An 18,597-nucleotide genomic window follows, 5' to 3' on the forward strand; every position below is an offset into this window, starting at 1 on the left:
ATGAAGAGGTGGCGGCAGAGAGTTCTGCATAGCTAGTAATCCTAGTACAAGCCTGCCAGAGACCCTTGATATGAACTTGGATTGCTAGCCTGTGCTGAAGTCATTAGCTAGATTAAAGATAGCATGGGTATACCTACCCACACTACAATCACACTTTTGTTTTACTGTATAGATATACCCATAGTCCTTTGTCTCATCTCCCCTCAGACTAAGGACTTGGCTACATTAGTTTTTGCACTAGCGTAGCTACACCGTGCAAACTCTAGTGTAGATTCACTGCTTCATGGTATTTAAAAGAGGAAAAAAAAAAACCCACCCAAAAACTTGTGCCAGTCTGTCTAGATGACAAACATTGTTTTAAAATCAGGGTCAGCTGCACCATCGCAAATCAATTTTTACACCAGTGTAGTGTGTCTACACCAGTGTAGTGTGTCTACACTAGGGGGTTTGCATCGGTGTAGCTATGCCAGTGCATAAAACCCAATGCAGACAAGGCCTTACACACAGGCTTCCTTTTTTCCATCCTGTGCCTTGGGACAATTGAGTGTTTCTTTCTGATGAGAGGAGATAAGAAGTGTTGTAATTTACTAGTGCCTTTGGTGACTCAGCAGTGGTAGCCTTGCAAGTTCTGTTTAAAGGCTTGCCTACATAGATCTGTTCAGGCCACACTACTTCTGAAAGAGAATATTTACATAGGGTATATGCTTTTAATTACTTGTCTTAATTTCACAGTTTGTTATTTTGTCTTAACTCTCCTGAGTGTTGCTGTGTAGGCGAGCCCTAAGAATAGGTATAGCAGTTGCATCTTAAGAGAAATGTGTATGGTTGGTTGTGGTGCAGTTATTTTTAGAAACCAATCCTGCATTAATAAATGCAGTTGACTGCATCAGTCAATCATCTGACTGCATCTTATCTACTGTCTATGGTTTATAATCATGCAAGAAACAAAATCATTTCATGGTGTCAAAACATTATTGCGCTCAGACTGGGTCGCTGTCTATACATCGTGGTGATGTAGTTGAACTGCTTGTAGGCTCGTAACTTTCAGGACAGCCCAGAGTCTGACTCCAATTGTATTTGATTATATGGAGCATAGGAGCAGCTTTTGAAGTCTTATCTGGAGGTGGGATTAGGGTTGCCAGGCATCCCAGTTTTTGACTGGAATGCCTGGTCGAAAAGAGACCCAGCACCACTGACCAGGCTGTTACAAGTCTGGTCGGCGGTGCAGCGTGGCTAAGGCAGTCTCCCTGCCTTCCCTGGCTCTGTGTAGCTCCCAGAAGCGGCTGTCATATCCCTGTTGCCTTTAGGCGCAGTGGTGATCAGGTGATCGGCTCCACAGCTCCTATTGGCCAGGAACTGCGGACACAGAGCTGCCTGGCCGCCCTTGCGCCTAGGAGACTGACATGTCGGCCACTTCTGGGAGTCGCGCAGAGCCAGGGCAGGCAGGGAGCCTGCATTAGCCCTGCTGTGAGGCTGATTGGGAACCCCCTGAGGTAAGCGCCACTTGACTGGAGCCCGCACCCTGAACCCACTCCTGCACCCCAACCTCCAGCCCCAGGTTGGAACCCCCTCCTGCACCCTAACTCCCTCCCAGAGCCCACACCCCAACCCCTGGCCCCAGCCCTGAGCTCCCTCCCTCACCCAGACTCCCTCCTGGACCCTGCAACCCCTCCCAAATCCCAGCCCCCACCACTGAGCCCCTTCCTGCATCCCAAACCTCTCATTCCCCTGCCCCACCCCAGAGCCGGCCCTCACTCCCTCCTAACCCCTGCCCCAGCTCTGAGCCCGCTCCCACACTCCGAACCCCTCAGCTCCAGCCTGGAGCCCTCTCCTGCACTGATAACCTCTCATCACCTACCCCATCCCAGAGTCTGCACCCCCAGTGGAGCCCTCACCCCCTCCTGCACCCCAACCCCCTGCCCCAGCCCAGTGAAAGTTTAGGGGGACAGGGGGCAAGCGAGAGACTGGGGGTATGGAGTGAGTGGGGGCGGGGCCTCAGAAGTGGTGGGGCCTTGGGTAGGGGGTGGGGCAGGGATGTTTGGTTTTGTGCGTAGAAAGCTGGCAAACCGTAGGTGGGATCACCAGAAGGCCTTGCTGGTAGGGAAAGGGCTAGGATGTAGCACCAGGCCTGTTGAAACCGTTCCCTTTAGACCCACGTGCACTCAGCACTGCAGCATGCTGACAGCTTTACTGGCTCAGGCCTTGTCTACACCACAGTTCTGTCAGCAAAATAGCGGAAATGTACACACTGCAATGCTACTTTTGTCGGCAAAATAAAACCACTTTGACGAGAGGCATAAAGCTTTTTGTGGCAAAGTTAAAACAACAAAGTGTCAGTGTAGATGCTGCTGCTCATTATGTCGCTATAACAGGCCTTCCCCAGTATCCCACAATGCCTGCTGTGACTGCGCTGCTGTTTTGAACTTTGCTGCCGTGCATGCACAGGCATGTTACACAGGCATGCATGCCTCCCCTTTCAAAGCTCTTGGAAGTTCTGACAACTGAGTATGTCACTCCACCCTGGCAGCAAAATGCAAATCATTAAGGTGGAATCCTGCTCTCTCTGGCACTCAGGCTGCTGCTGCGAGACAGGGACTGCTGTGATGTGCAAAGACAGGAAGGGAAACGGGGGCTGATGTCGTGGTTGGTGGCCCTCTCAGCACGGATTAACTTTTTGTGAGCCCAGCGCCAATCATATTTGTGGGCCCACATTGGGGAAGTAGGGCATGTGATGGGGGGCGGTCTGCAGAGCGAGGAACCGATTGGGGGCAATGAGGCGGAACGCAGGCCCAGCACAAGGGCACTGTTTACAAACCATAACTGCTAGACGCACATTGGCCCGCCCAGCCCTGCGCTACCAGCATGCCCCTTCCACGCTGCCCCCTGTCCAGTGCCCTGCCCTTATGCCCAGCATACGCTCACCCAAAGACTTCCCACAGATCCCTATGCCTAGCACCCCCTTGCCCAGAGACCTTCCCCACAGATCCCAATGCCCCCAGAGCCACTATGCCCAGCACCCCCTGCCTAAAGACCCCTCCCGCTGACCTCCCACCACGACTGCACAGCACCCTGCACACCATACCCTCTGCCTAGCTCCCCCATCCACAGATCCCCTACTGTCCAGTACCCCCTTCACAATCCCACCATCACAGCTCTACAGTGCCCCATATTTCTGAGGGAATTCTGCATCAAATTCTGTGCATAGTATTTTAAAATTCTGCAATTTTCTATTTTTACAATAAATAAATGTGGAAGCTCCACCATGGCAGTGGGGAGCACTGGCTGAATGGAGGTGGGAGAATACCCTTCAGCCTCCTCTCCTCTTCCCCTCCCCCCCCCGCCCCGGGACAGGGACTTGGCAGTGAGGCTGAACCTGACCCTGACACAGCACGTGCCTGCCACAGAAACACCCTGGGGTCCTGCCCCTTTTGCGCCAGGCACACCAGATGTGGGCAGGGAGGCTTAGTCTGGCAGCAGGATCCAAGTGCAGAGGGACTTAGTGTGTGAGGATCCAGATGGGGGCAAGAGGGTCTGTGTTGGGCAGTCTAGTTGCAGGCAGCTCAGTGGGGGATCTGGATGCAGAGGGAGGTTCCAGGTGCAGGGGCAATGGCAGTCTGCAGGGGGGACCAAGTGAAAGTGGTTGAAGCTCAGCGGGGAGGGGGTCTGCTGGAAGCTCAGCAGGGGAGGTGGGGTTCATTTTGGTGGGGGTCCAGGTGTAGGTGGTTGGGGCTCAGTGATTGGGGTGGCTCGTCGGGGTGGTACAGATGCAGGGGAGGTGGGGCTTGTGAGGGTTTGATAGGCCTGTTTAACAGGGGAGCCCCAGCGGCTGCCAAGGGGATCCGCATGCAGGGCCCCCGCTTCCCCCATCCTCTTCTCTTCCCCATCCCACCCGCTTCCTTCTCCACTGCCTCTTTCCCCATGCCCCTTCCCCACCACTCCATCTCCTCCCCAGGCTTGGCGGGCAAAGGGGAAACCACTCCCCAGCACGAGCCGATGGAGCAGGCTGGGGCTGGTTTGCTCCAATTCCTGCTGCCTGGTGATTGCAGGGTGGTCCCAACCCTCACTCATGTGGTGGCGGGAAGTGGAGTGACCCGGCCCCAGCCTGCTCCGCTCTGCACCCCTGGCTCCTAGCCTTGGGACTGGGGGGCAGGGGGGAACTGCCCCCCAGCACTCACAGGCCGTGCGGAGCGGGCTGGGGCCGGGCCACTCCACTTTGCACCGCTTGTGTGCGGCGTAGGGAGCACCCGACCCCTCCTGCAGTCCCCTGGGACGTTGCTCAGGGGAAGGGGTGGAGGCGGGATGGGGGAGGAGCAGAGGCGGGGCAGCTTTTCTGGCTGGTTCAGCAAGCCAGAGGATCAGGCTGGCCAGGGCCCCTTCTGACTCTGTGCCTGGTACCACGGTAAACCCAGTACTGGGCCCTCCTTCCCGCTGCCTCAGGACTGGTTGCTTCCGACTGCATGGGGAAATTAAAGAGACAGCATGCCGACACACTCACTCTTCCCCAACACCAACACTTCCCTAACACACACTCTCACATACACACTCCCCAATCCCCACATTCCCTGTCTCACACTTCAGTGGAAAAGCAGCTGGCAATCTAGTAGGATGCCCATGGAATGATGGGATTGAGAAACCTGCATCATGTGACACTGTACCTGCTGCATGAGGCATTGCAAGCCCTTCCCAAAGCACCCTGCAGCCAGTTGCACAGTGGAATAGCTGCTAGTGTGGATGCGCTCTGCTGACACAAGGAGCATAGTGACAGGTTTCAGAGTAGCAGCCATGTTAGTCTGTATCTGCAAAAAGAACAGGCGTACTTGTGCACTTTAGAGATGAACATATTTATTTGCGCATAAGCTTTTGTGAGCTACAGCCCATTTCACTGGATGCATAGAATGGAACATATAATAAGATGGAAGTTGCTATACAAACTGTAAGAGGCTAATTAATTAAGATGAGCTGCTATTAGCAGGAGAAAAAAAACTTTTGTAGTGATAATCAAGATGGCCCATTTAGACAGTTGACAAGAAGGTCTGAGGATACTTAACGTGGGGAAATAGATTCAATATGTGTAATGACCCAGCCATTCCCAGTCTCTATTCAGATCCAAGTTAATGGTATCTAGTTTGCATATTAATTCAAGCGCAGTAGTTTCTTATTGGAGTCTGTTTTTGAAGCTTTTCTGTTGCAAAATTGGCACCCTTAAGTCTTTTACTGAGTGGCCAGAGAGGTTGAAGTGTACTCTTATTGGTTTTTGAATGTTATGATTCCTGATGTCAGATTTGTGTCCATTTATTCATTTGCGTAGAGACTGTCCGGTTTGGCCAATGTACATGACAGAGGGGAATTGCTGGCACATGATGGCATATATCACATTGGTAGATGTGCAGGTGCATAGTGGGAACATGCAACAGCGGTTTAATTAAAGCAGTGGCGGTATGTCAGGATAACTTTTGTCAACAAAACTCCATAGTGTAGACAAGGCCTGAGTCAGCTAGTGTGAGCAGTGGGTTACAAAAACTGGGACAAAAAAGCTTTTTGGTAATGTTGAATGCACTGCAAACGTTTAACTAATGTCCAGGAAGAACGATATCTGCACTCTACTCTTCAAGGCTCAGTAAATATCCTTTCAGTGTCCAGTAGTATAAGGTTAGTGATGTATTGAATAGTTCAGTTTTAGGGCAAAAATCACAGAAAAGTTAATTGAACTTTTTGCAGCTTTTCATTTTTCTTTATTCAGAACATACATAGTAAAAGCATATATATAAGAACTGTGCACTAATAACTGCAAGGCCCTTTTCTAAATAAGTAATTTGCTAACAGTTAAATACTATAAACAGATACTGATAAGACTTTGCTTGACAAAACATACTTTACAGTAATATCCAATTAATTTAGTGATAGAGATGCATGCCATTTGGTTTTAGAAAGACTCTAAAATGCAAGTTAAGGAGATGCTACTCTAACATGATTTTACTTGTATAATATATGAGGTCTCTAAAATGTTATGGAAAAGTGGCAAAATTGCCTTTTTTAAAAGAAAAATGCAAACTAACAAAAATTGCTCCCAATTTTCTCCCCTTTTTCTGCTCAATTTTCTATGCTATCATCTTTTTACTGGTCACATAGTATACGTGAAAACAGTGACCTTGTCATTAAATAAACACTTTCAGAACTAGATGCCAGTGCTCAATATAATTGCCTTGTTTAGAGATTGGAAAGGATAAATTATTATAACTCATAACTGATAGAATATTGAAGCAATCTTGTGCTATGCTTTCCTAATGAGTACCTAGCCACCCTCTCTGTTCATCAAAATAGCAGTTTTCCTTTGATATGCCTCTGCTGTGTCTTTGATACAATTGTTGGACTGCAACTTTCTTTTCACTGCAGTATAATCCAACATACCTTAATGCTTGTGAAGAAAAACTAATATTGAAGAGCCAACTTCCTTAAATACTACCCCTTGCTTGGTATCCAGTGTTTGGGGGGATTAAGTTTTTGTAAGATTAAGTTTCTTCTTATTTTTTTTTAAAAAATCTTAGTGTCAGAAAAATTAATCAGCAAAACAGTGAGCTGACATTTACTGAAAAACCGTGACTTGCATGCAGAGTTTTAACAAAGATTGAAAATTTATAAAAATGTCTTATTTTTCCTGAAGACCCTCTTCTCTCCCCTCTTCATCTCCTCCCCTTCCCCCGTTTCCAGTGCACACAATAAGTAGACATCAAGTTGACCAGATCTGAAGTACCAGCAGTATGGCACAGGAACAGAGAGTCCCCTTTGGCTGTTTTAATTGATACTGCAGGGGCCTGATCCAATACCCACTGAAGTGAATGATATTATGGTGTAAGGCCCATTCCTGTACTGTGTGCTACAAGGGCAGGCCCCTATACGTACACAGAGCCCCACTGAAATCAGTGCTCATTGCAGAATTGGGGCATAATGCTCTATTGGACCCAAATCTTGCTGATTAATGTATTAGGTGACAAACCAGACAAACTTCTGCCAGCCATGAGATTCCTAATTTCTTTATCATACATAATTCTATCATGTTTGTTGCCATTTTGCAAAGCAAATGAATATCACAGCTAAAGTAAAGTTCTATACAAATAATTTTTCCGTGTAGGTTGTATAAAGCAAAATTGGTGTTTTAAATCAGTAAGTTAAAGTAGCAAATATTTTTTCTTGGAAAAATCAGTGGCAATCTCTTCTAGTTCCTAAAGGTAAAATGGAAAGAAAACTATAACAAAGCTAGCATTAAGCTGAGAGAGAGCATGTAATACAGGTATGCTTTTCAAAGCAGATGCCTTAGGAAACCATTTAGTAAGATAAAACAGTCTAAAATCCAGGCTTATTTTATTTATTATTAGGGCTGTCAATCACAGTTAATTCAAGCGATTAACTCAAAACAAATTAACTCGAGTACAAAAATTAATTGCAGTTTTAATCATGCTATTAATAGAATACCATTTATTTAAATGTTCTTGGATGTTTTCTATATTTTCAAATGTATGATTTCACTTGCAACGCAAAATACAAAGTACAGCAGATTACTTTTTATACTTTTTGTGGTTCAAGGATTTGCATTGAAAACTTCCCCCCATTTTCTTCTAGGTGACCCTATGTGTCACGATATCAGTCTCCTGAGAGTAATAGAGGTGGCAGTGGAGCAGATGTTGCAAGCGTCTGGGTACAGACCTGGTCCTTGTGCTGTGTGCTGCAATGATGCCAGCAGAGTTAATACTGGAGTGGCATGGGAAAGTGTCCTACTGTGGTAGAAGAGATAAGGCAGTCCTTTCCAGAAAGCTTCTGCAAAGGATTGTAGAGTACTTCCATGAAAGCTTCCTAGAGATATCCATGGAGGATTCCAGGGCCATCCCCGAGGAACAGTCTTTTTAGGAGAGCACCCTCTGCATAGCTGGAGTGGCCACGGGGAAGCAGATACGCACTATATCTCCTTTTTTTTTTTTGTTCAGAACATATCATAAAAAATAATAGCATGTAACCCCTAAAGTTTGATTGGAAATGCATACTCACCAGAGGTGCCTTTCCCAGTATCTCACTTGGTTGCTATCTGGTCCTTTGAAGGAATGGGCTCCAGGGTTAAAAGCAGTTCTTGGCTGTTGGAGAAAATGGATCCTCCGCGTGCCTGCCTTCCATTCTCCTTCTCCTCCTCATCTTCCGTATCAACAATGTTCTCCTTTCAGAGTAGCAGCCGTGTTAGTCTGTATTCGCAAAAAGAAAAGGCGTACTTGTGGCACCTTAGAGACTAACAAATTTTTTTGAGCATAAGCTTTCGTGAGCTACAGCTCACTTCATCGGATGCATTTGGTGGAAAATACAGAGGGGATATTTATATATACACACACACACACACACACACACAGAGAACATGAAACAATGGGTTTTACCATATACACTGTAAGGAGAGTGATCACTTAAGATGAGCCATCACCAGCAGCAGGGGAGGGGAGGGAGGAAAACCTTTCATGGTGACAAGCAAGGTAGGCTATTTCCAACAGTTAACAAGAACAGCTGAGGAACTGTGGGGTGGGGGGGGGGAGAAATAACATGGGGGAAATAGTTTTACTTTGTGTAATGACTCATCCATTCCCCGTCTCTATTCAAGCCTAAGTGAATTGTATCTAGTTTGCAAATTAATTCCAATTCAGCAGTCTCTTGTTGGAGTCTGTTTTTGAAGTTTTTTTGTTGAAGGATAGCCACCCTCAGGTCTGTAATCGAGTGACCAGAGAGATTGAAGTGTTCTCCAATTGGTTTTTAAATGTTATAATTCTTGACGTCTGATTTGTGTCCATTTATTCTTTTACGTAGAGACTGTCCAGTTTGACCAGTGTACATGGCAGAGGGGCATTGCTGGCACATGATGGCATATATCGCATTAGTAGATGCGCAGGTGATGGACTACAAGCTGTCAGGAACACTATCTCCGATAATGTCACGGCTAACCTGGTGGCTGAACTTTGTGACTTTGTCCTCACCCATAACTATTTCACATTTGGGGACAATGTATACCTTCAAATCAGTGGCACTGCAATGGGTACCCGCATGGCCCCACAGTATGCCAACATTTTTATGGCTGACTTTGAACAACGCTTCCTCAGCTCTCGTCCCCTAATGCCCCTACTCTACTTGCGCTACATTGATGACATCTTCATCATCTGGACCCATGGAAAAGAAGCCCTTGAGGAATTCCACCATGATTTCAACAATTTCCATCCCACCATCAACCTCAGCCTGGACCAGTCCACACAAGAGATCCACTTCCTGGACACTACGGTGCTAATAAGCGATGGTCACATAAACACCACCCTATATTGGAAACCTACTGACCGCTATTCCTACCTACATGCCTCCAACTTTCATCAAGACCACACCACACGATCCATTGTCTACAGCCAAGCTCTACGATATAACCGCATTTGCTCCAACCCCTCAGACAGAGACAAACACCTACAAGATCTCTATCATGCATTCCTACAACTACAATACCCACCTGCTGAAGTGAAGAAACAGATTGAGAGAGCCAGAAGAGTACCCAGAAGTCACCTACTACAGGACAGGCCCAACGAAGAAAATAACAGAACGCCACTAGCCATCACCTTCAGCCCCCAACTAAAACCTCTCCAACGCATCGTGAAGGATCTACAACCTGAAGGACAACCCATCACTCTCACAGATCTTGGGAGACAGGCCAGTCCTTGCTTACAGACAGCCCCCCAATCTGAAGCAAATACTCACCAGCAACCACATACCATACAACAGAACCACTAACCCAGGAACCTATCCTTGCAACAAAGCCCGTTGCCAACTGTGTCCACATATCTATTCAGGGGACACCATCATAGGGCCTAATCACATCAGCCACACTATCAGAGGCTCGTTCACCTGCGCATCTACCAATGTGATATATGCCATCATGTGCCAGCAATGCCCCTCTGCCATGTACATTGGTCAAACTGGACAGTCTCTACGTAAAAGAATGAATGGACACAAATCAGACGTCAAGAATTATAACATTCAAAAACCAGTTGGAGAACACTTCAATCTCTCCGGTCACTCGATTACAGACCTGAAAGTGGCTATTCTTCAAGAAAAAAGCTTCAAAAACAGATTCCAACGAGAGACTGCGGAATTGGAATTAATTTGCAAACTGGATACAATTAACTTAGGCTTGAATAGAGACTGGGAATGGATGAGTCATTACACAAAGTAAAACTATTTCTCCCCCCCACCCCACTCCCCACTGTTCCTCAGCTGTTCTTGTTAACTACTGGAAATAGCCTACCTTGCTTGTCACCATGAAAGGTTTTCCTCCCTCCCCTCCCCTGCTGCTGGTGATGGCTCATCTTAAGTGATCACTCTCCTTACAGTGTGTATGATAAAACCCATTGTTTCATGTTCTCTGTGTGTGTGTGTATATAAATCTCCCCTCTGTATTTTCCACCAAATGCATCCGATGAAGTGAGCTGTAGCTCACGAAAGCTTATGCTCAAAAAAATTTGTTAGTCTCTAAGGTGCCGCAAGTACTTTTTTTTTTTTTTTTTTTTTTTTTTTTTTTTTTTTTGGCGAATGTTCTCCTTGTTTTTGCTCAAGGTGGCCTGGGATTCCTGGGAGGTATCCATGCCGCCTTTTGGGTTAGTGATGGGGTCGCCACCGAGAATTGCATGCAGCTCGTAAAAGCGACATATCTGTGGGGCAGAACCAGAACGACCATTTGTCTCCCTTGTCTTCTGGTATTCTTGCCAAAGCTCCTTTATTTTCATGTGGCACTGCTCAATGTCCCTGGTGTAACCCTTTTCCATCATGCCACACGTGATGTTGGCATAGATATCAGTGTTTCTTCCGCTGGATCAGAGTGCTGCCTGCACAGACTCTGTTCCTCACTCAGCAATAAGATTCACCACCTGTGTACTCCATGCTGGAGCGTGTTTGTGGCCGTGCGTCTCCATGATCAGCTGTGCTGGCGAGCTCTCCACGCTGATCAGACAGGAAATGAAAATTCCAAAGTTCACGGTAACAGGGGAGGAGCTGTTTCTTGTGTACCTGGCTGCTGTGCAGTGGAGTTGAAAGTGCTCTTCAGAGCAGTCACAGCGGAGCACTGTGGGACACCCTACTGGAGGCCAATTCATTCGATTACACAATGCAGTGTCTACACTATCTCCATGTCGACCCCTGGATGTCGAATCAAGTGCTGTGCCTCTCGCAGAGGTGGAGTACAGAAGCCAACTTTACAGGCAACTTAGGTCGGCAGAAGGGACTCAGTAGTGTAGACACGTATATTATTAGATCGACTTAACGTGGCTTCCGTTGACCTAAGTTTGTAGTGTAGATGAGGCCTTAGGGTATGTCTACACTGCATTGCTAACCTACATCTGTGGGCCCTGGGCTTGTGGATGCAGTGTTTCCAAGCTTGTGCTTGAGAGTCCACACTGCATTGTAAACTCAGTCTTACTGTTGCTTGCCTCAGGTCTTTCAGCTGTGCTAATGTTTCCATACTGCACTGCAGACCTTCTGACTTGGGTCTGCTGCTTGGACCCGAGTCAAAGCAGGACTCATGCTCTGACCCATCCTCTACCAGGCTGCTAGAACCTGGATCCTTAGTGTTTTCTGACCTGAGTCAGACTGAGTTGTGTGTCGATGGAAAGGGGCTTGGGCTCAAACCTGAGTCAGAGCTTGGACTTAGTGTGCAGTGTAGACATACCCTTTGAGTTCTAAGGTCCATTGAAAGTCAGGCTCTTTAGGTTCTTTTTGCTCATGTTATTCTTTATGGCTGACTTTGAAACAGCTGGCGACTCCTTAATTTGATATCTGGCAGATGAAAAATGCCATCTGCAGTCAGCCAGCACCATGCTTGACAATGGTATTAGAACCTAATAGATTCCACTAGTTTTGGTACTTTTTCTCCTCCCCTCTTTTTATCTATTCTCTTCTTCCCTTAGCCTTTCCCAACCTCTAAATCTCGCCTCCCTTTCTGTCTTGCTCTCCTGCTACCTCTTAAGGCTTATCACACATACTTAGTCTTTGAAAGATTAGATTTTTATTGGTAAATGTTGGTAAACATTGATTTACACACACACACACACTGACTGATGAAAAAATATTTCCAATGATAATTGAAGTTTACAGATAGACAAAGTAAGAAAAAGGCTGTTTAGAACTTACTAGTTTTTGTGTAAGGATATTTACTTTGTATATTTTGACATTTGATGTTGACAGTTTGTGTTTTAAAAGTTATGAAGCTTTAACTTTTTGAATCTCAACATCTACTGTCATTCAATAATTGTCTGACCCCAGAACTTTGCACAACTGTGAATTTAAATTGACCAAAAAAAAAAAGCTTAACAATAAACATTATTATCCATCAAAATCATATATAAAAAAAGAATTCTATCAAGCCTATACACAAGCAGTTGATCAGGTCTGACGATAACATTTCATCCAGTAGAAAGCTGTGTTTGGGAAGCAAAATAAACACAGAAGAAAACCTAGCATACTATTAATACATAATTAGTACTGTTTAATTTTCCAAAGTCTGTTCAATTTTTTAATCTTTATAACACCTCTTTGGGAATGGGGAAATGGAGGATTGTTCCAGTGCCATGGAGGGATTGTCAGAAATGTGACTAGATCTCAGGAATTCATAGCTTCAGCCCTTGCCTTTCTCAGTCTATGCTGTATGCAAGCTTAATAGATCTGTATGACAGAGTTTCCCCTTTACTTTTCCTGTTAATACAATACAGCACTGTTTCCTTTTTATTTTTTTCCCAATGTCTAAAAATCATCCTTTCAGATTTTCTTTTTTGGAGTATTATAGGGGCATAATCACTCTTTTTAAGCTTGTAAGGCAGCCAAATTGTTCTCTAATGAACTAACTGCTTTTGTTTTCCATCTGCAAAGATTTCAGTTGTATGAACTGACTTAATTTTACTCTTTCCAGGTAGTCAGAATTTACTTAACGTATTTTATTTCTGGAACAAACTCCAGAATTTGTGTTTTGAGTGATGCCCACAAGTGTACCAGTGCAGCTAAGGCTGCTGTAAGATTGCTTATGTAGCCTCTCTAATCCAATGGAAGAGAGCTCTCCCATTGACATAATAAAACTACCTCCGTGGGCATCGGTAGCTATGTCCATGGGAGAAGCTTTCCTGCTGACATAGTGCTCTGAACACTACCACTTATGCCAGCAAAATTTATGTTGCTTAGCGCAGTGTTTTTTCACACCCATGAGCAACATAAATTTTGCAGAGATAAAGTAGTGTGGACATGGCCTTAGATTTGTATATAAATTTGTCTGGGATAATTTAGGATACAGCAGTTGGCAATTGGGCAATCCTGTCTAAAAATACTTTGTATTCATATTCCCTGTTCCTCACTCAGTCACCAGGGAAGAGCCACGGCCATTTAGCTGCTACTTGGGACCAGCTGGCTGGGCTCTGATCTACTATGTGCTTTCTGTTCCTGTAGTGTCTTCCTGGCAGATCTGTCTTTTTCCACTGGAGAATGCAATCTGGGAAGAGTGCTTTAAAGGACTTCTCCTTCTGGGAATGTGGGAAGAAGGGCTTGTCTACGTGGGAATAATACCCTTATAATTACACCAATATAACTATAGTTCACCATGTGGACCCTTTCCAGAATAAGAATGTCTTTTTTGGTTTAGCTTGAGCTGCTTCCATAATGCCTAAAGTAAATTCAAAAAACCACCCTCATATCCTGGAAGAAGTGTCCACAAGGAGAGTTATACAAGTATGACTGTAGTTCTTTAAATTCACACCCTGTCTTATGCTTGTATAACTTCTTTGTTTAGACAAGCCCTAAGAGGGGAATTGGGCAGATTCAGCCAATTGTTTGGCTCCCACCTATCTATCCAGCAGTATCTGAGTGGGATGGACCTGATGCTTCAAAGCGAAGAGAGAAGCAGCAGGATGACCTTGCCTCCAGGCTGCAGGGATGATCAAAGCCTGGGTGGTAAAGTTCCTATTGGCTGGAGTGCTGGACTGGCTGTGGTTTGCGCTGCTTCCCCCTGTTTTATCTTCCCCTGGTGACTGCAGCATTCTGTTTCTGAGGAGAGAAGGTTGCTTTAGTTTTTTGCAGTATCTGCTGTGGTACAAAATGGCTGTATGCCGTCCACCTCAAGGGTGGAAAACACTGATCCTTCCTTAATCATGAGGAATGGGGTTGCTTGATCTTTCCCCAATACTTCTGCTGGCTGCAAGGGGGAAGGTGGTGGGGGTAGGAAATTGACCTGCTCCCCTTTCCATAAAGCATCTAAAAAGCTTCACATTCCACAGCTGGGTTAACTTCTGCTATCTTTCCCTCAGATTATGTCTGAGGGCTTGTCTACACTTGCAGGACTGCAGTGGTGCAGCTATGCCACTGTAGCGTTTAGTGAAGACACTACATATGCTGACAGGAGAGATTTTCCTGTCAGCAAGGGTACTCCACCTTCCGCCTCCCAAGAGGTGATGATTATGTCGATGGGAGAAGCCATCCCATGGACATAGCGCAATGGTCAGGGATTTTCCACACCCTTGGGCGACATAGTTATACTGACATAAGTTTGTTGTGCAGACCAGGGCTGAGAAGGAGCTCTTTTGAGGCAAAGGAGGGGCTCCCTAGTAGCCTCTCAAAAGCCCTGGAAATATTTGTTTTAAATAGGCCTATTTTAGGCTGTAACTTATATTGACTCTCCCTTGTTTACAGAATGTGGGTCAGTGTTATAGAAACACTTGTACAAAGATTGTGGTATGAGTATTCCAGATTTTCAAGAAGTTTTCTATTTTGTAATTGACTTTATCTGACTCTTAAACCCATGATCAATCCCACACCTCCCCCCACGTGACTAGGACCATTGCACTACACAGGCATGCTCTCACTACTCCTACCCTAAAGAGAGGAGGAACAACAAAGAACTGTGGAGGCAATACAATCTTTATCAGGGTTACTGAACCCTTATTTAGGGGAAATTGCTGTTTAGAAAATTAGAAATCTGGTATAGGAAATTTTGCATATCATGTTAGCTCATGAAGTCTGATATTTTGGTTTTGGCTTATGCCTCATATTTCAAGGGAAGGTAAAAAAAACAAAATACTTTACCTGGACAGTTGTGCAAAACTGTGTGTGTGTTTATGATCCCTCAGTGACCCCTCTGATAATCAGCTGGTACTATCTAAGGCCATTGGTGGATTAGCCACTGGGCCAATGGGCTCATGCCCAGGGGCCCTGGTCAATTGGGGGCCCCTGGAAAAATGGGCACCCCTGTGTCCCAACCTGCTCCACCCAAGTAGAAAATTGGAAATGGGGTCAGGGCATGGAGTCTTGCCCCTGCCCCTTCTTCCCTCCCCCCACTTGGTACTCCTGGGGGAAGTGGAGTCAGGGTGCGGGGGCTTGCTGCACTCCTGCCGGGGAGTGGGGGAACCCCCCGCACCCTGACCCTGTTCCCTGCCAGGAGTACGGGGGGGAGGGGAAAGAAGGGCCAGTCCCCGTGCCCTGACCCCATTTTTCCTGGCAGCAGCATGGGAAGGGGGGGGATGAAAGGATGGGGAGGAGCCTCCCATTTGCTTTGGCCCAGGCCCCTACAAATCCCTAATCTATCTCTGTCCAAAGGTTCAATCCTGCAGTTGCATCCAGGTAGGCAGACTCTTGGGCTTGCACAGAACACCATTAAAGTAATTCTGTTGATACAGATTAATTTGCAGAATCAAAGCCTTAGATGGTAGCAATCAAATCTTCTGCTAGGTTAGTAAATCATTCAGCCAGCATTTTCTCGTTTGACTCTTACTCCTTTTATTTGCAGAGGCGTTTTAAATTGACTAAGCAAGAAACCCTTTGCTCTTTTTTTAATATGGAACTGTGTAAAAATGAGGGACTGTTCAGTATAATTTGAAATCTGTCAATTAAGTCCTCCCTAACTCTTTTAATCTAAAGAGTAAGTAATCTTGGCATTTAAAATCTCTTCTTTGATTGTGAAAAGTGTGTTTCAATTCCACTTGAAGGTCTGTAATTGGAGCTGAAGAGCGTTTCAAACAGAACCAATATCCTGCCTGAAAGCATGGAGGGCTTGTTTTGTGAGAGGATACTTCAAGAATGCTCTACACTTACTGACACTTATAGGCCCAGCCACTTTACATGAAGTAAGAATTTCCTCTTGCTTTAGGCTAATAATATCTTAAACTATTTGCTAATGACATGGGGAAGTTTTGTAAATCAATTGAGATATTGTAGTTACAGATTTTTTGTTATGTCTTTGTTCTGTTTCTCCATTTAAAACCTTATATTCTATTCATCACCTCTAGTTTAACATGGAAAAATAAGCTTTGATTAAAAGCAGTAGAAATACTTGTGCTGCAAACTCATAAAAACCCTTCTTTCTGTCAGAAGACCAGGCATAACACAAAAATGATTATTGCAAGCAATCTACGTGCTTTTCTTTCCTGGTTTAAATGTCAAAGAGTGTATTTATAAATGTATGTTATATTCCTTTTATTGTGGCTTCTCTTCCTCTTGTGGTAAACCACCCAATAGAGTTTCTCGCCTCCCCCATTTCAGATCCAGGCTCTCATTTTCTATCATGGTCAAATTGAACTGTGACACCAGGGATCAAACTGAATTCAATAGCAGTGTGCTCTGTGTGCTAATCTTTTATTCTGAAATCACTTCAGATAGTGGTCTATTTTTCTTAACAAGAAAGCACTTAAGTTAATTGCTCTATTAGAAATGTACAGTAGCTCTTTCTAATCTGTAGGTAGCTTTCCATGCATAGCTGCTGCAGTTCGAAACACCTGCAGCAAAAACAATTTAGGGGAGTGGAGGAAGCCCCAGCTCTGCATAAATTAAAATAAAAAGCTCAAAGTTCAAAATGTTATCTGTGACACTGTTGTAGATAGCTGGAACAGACCTAAGAGATTTGGCTTCTGCTCCATGCCCTAGTGTTATCCAAAACATCATACAAAATTCTTTGTAAACCAATTTAAAAGGTGTCTTGTTTATTTAGAAGCAACTGTGTACAGTGTTTGTTCAGAAAGTAGACCCCAATCCAATTGCAAACCAGCCAACAGCTGATTTTTTTCCTTAGAAAGAAACATTGCCTAATGTAGCTCATAGAAGCCAAACACCAAAGACACAAAGTGCTAAAGATAAACAGCTCAATCCTCAACTGTTCTGGCCTCAATAAAACTACTGATGTACAAATTTGGGGTGGGACTGAACTGTCCCCACCTGCAGGTTTGTCTCAGCTCCTTGGCTATTACATGGTGAGGTGCTGAGATGTAGTGCGACCTTCTGTGCCCTTAGGAACAAAACACTGGCTTTCTTATAGCCCTAATCAATCAGTTCTTCTGAAGCTTTTCTTTCTAGCAATCAGGGGAGAAAAAGAAGACTGACTGTTCTCATTTTACCAAGCTGGTGAATTCAGAGAGACTACAGGGGCAATGTTATTGAATCTTTAAAGGCATTCCAAGATACTCCATTCTGGTGTAATTATCTTATAGATGTTTGTTATACTGCATAGTAAAGGGCTGATTTCAGTAACTTAAACTGAAATGGCACGGTAAAACGGTATATTTTCATGAAACGATTTCTCAGAAGTGTTAATGGATATTACAATATCAAGCTGTGAAGGTACAAAAGTTCACTGTTCAGCTGACCAGTGTGCCAGGAATATTAAGCGTTTGAAACAGCATTATTATCTCTCTGTACATATGAAGAACTGAAAGGTGAAACTGGTTTTGACAGTTCAGTTCTCACTACACTGCCTCTTAAAATTTTTTTAAACCATTGTCCCCAAAGTATTAATTTTGGTATTAAAATATAGGTGACACACACACTTAAAAATTTTAAATAATAAATGAATAGCTAAGACTTTGTTCTTACAAACACTTAAGCATTTGCTTACATTTGCTCATGTAAATAGTTTCATGGAAGTCATAGAGATCCTCAGCTGCTGCAAATCACTCTGCCCCACTGAAGTCAGTGGATTTACGATTATTTGCACTGGCTGAGTGTCTTGCCCTCCATGTGTAGAAATTGTGGTGATGTGTGTGATCTCATAATTGCTACAGACTCTTATTATGAGGTACAATTAGCATCTGTTAGTTATAGCCAGAAATGAGTACCTTAGAATGCCTTTGACTACTCATGTATCTAAAGGGACTACTTATATCAGAGGTGGGCAAACTACAGCCCGCGGGCCACATCCGGCCCATGGGACCCTCCTGCCTGGCCCCTGAGCTCCTGGCCGGCTAGCCTCTGGCTCCTCCCCTGCTGTTCCCCCTCCCCCGCAGCCTCAGCTCACTGTGCTGCTTGCACAATGCTCTGGGCTGCGAGCTCGGGCAGCGCAGCTGCAGACCCGGTGCTCTGTGCTGCGCAGGTGTGGCTGGCTCCAGCCGGGCGGTTTGGCTGTAGTGCTGCCAGCCCCCTGTGCTCCAGGCAGCATGGTAAGGGGGTGGGACGGTGGGGTTTGGATAGAGGACGGGGGAGTTCGTGGGGTGGTGAGGGGGTGGGGCGGTCAGAGGGCGGGAAACGGGGGGTTGAATGGGGGGCAGAGGTCCCCGGAGGGGGGGCAGTCAGGAATGAGAG

General features: G+C 45.3%; 1 protein-coding gene across 7 annotated transcripts in view; it reads left to right on the forward strand.

Moving 5' to 3' along the window:
* Positions 1–18,597, forward strand: part of XRCC4 (X-ray repair cross complementing 4) — a 285,186-nt gene that overhangs the window by 11,408 nt on the left and 255,181 nt on the right. Inside the window, exon 1 of one of the 7 annotated variants that reach the window (XM_038401659.2) lies at positions 15,562–16,154. The exons of the other annotated variants lie outside the window; for them this stretch is intronic. The gene's annotated coding sequence lies outside the window, so the exon portion shown is untranslated. Of the gene's footprint in view, positions 1–15,561; positions 16,155–18,597 lie in introns of those variants that run through there. 7 annotated transcript variants of the gene reach the window in all.

The sequence above is a fragment of the Dermochelys coriacea genome, chromosome 5, assembly GCF_009764565.3.
Source record: "Dermochelys coriacea isolate rDerCor1 chromosome 5, rDerCor1.pri.v4, whole genome shotgun sequence".
Taxonomy (NCBI): domain Eukaryota; kingdom Metazoa; phylum Chordata; order Testudines; family Dermochelyidae; genus Dermochelys; species Dermochelys coriacea.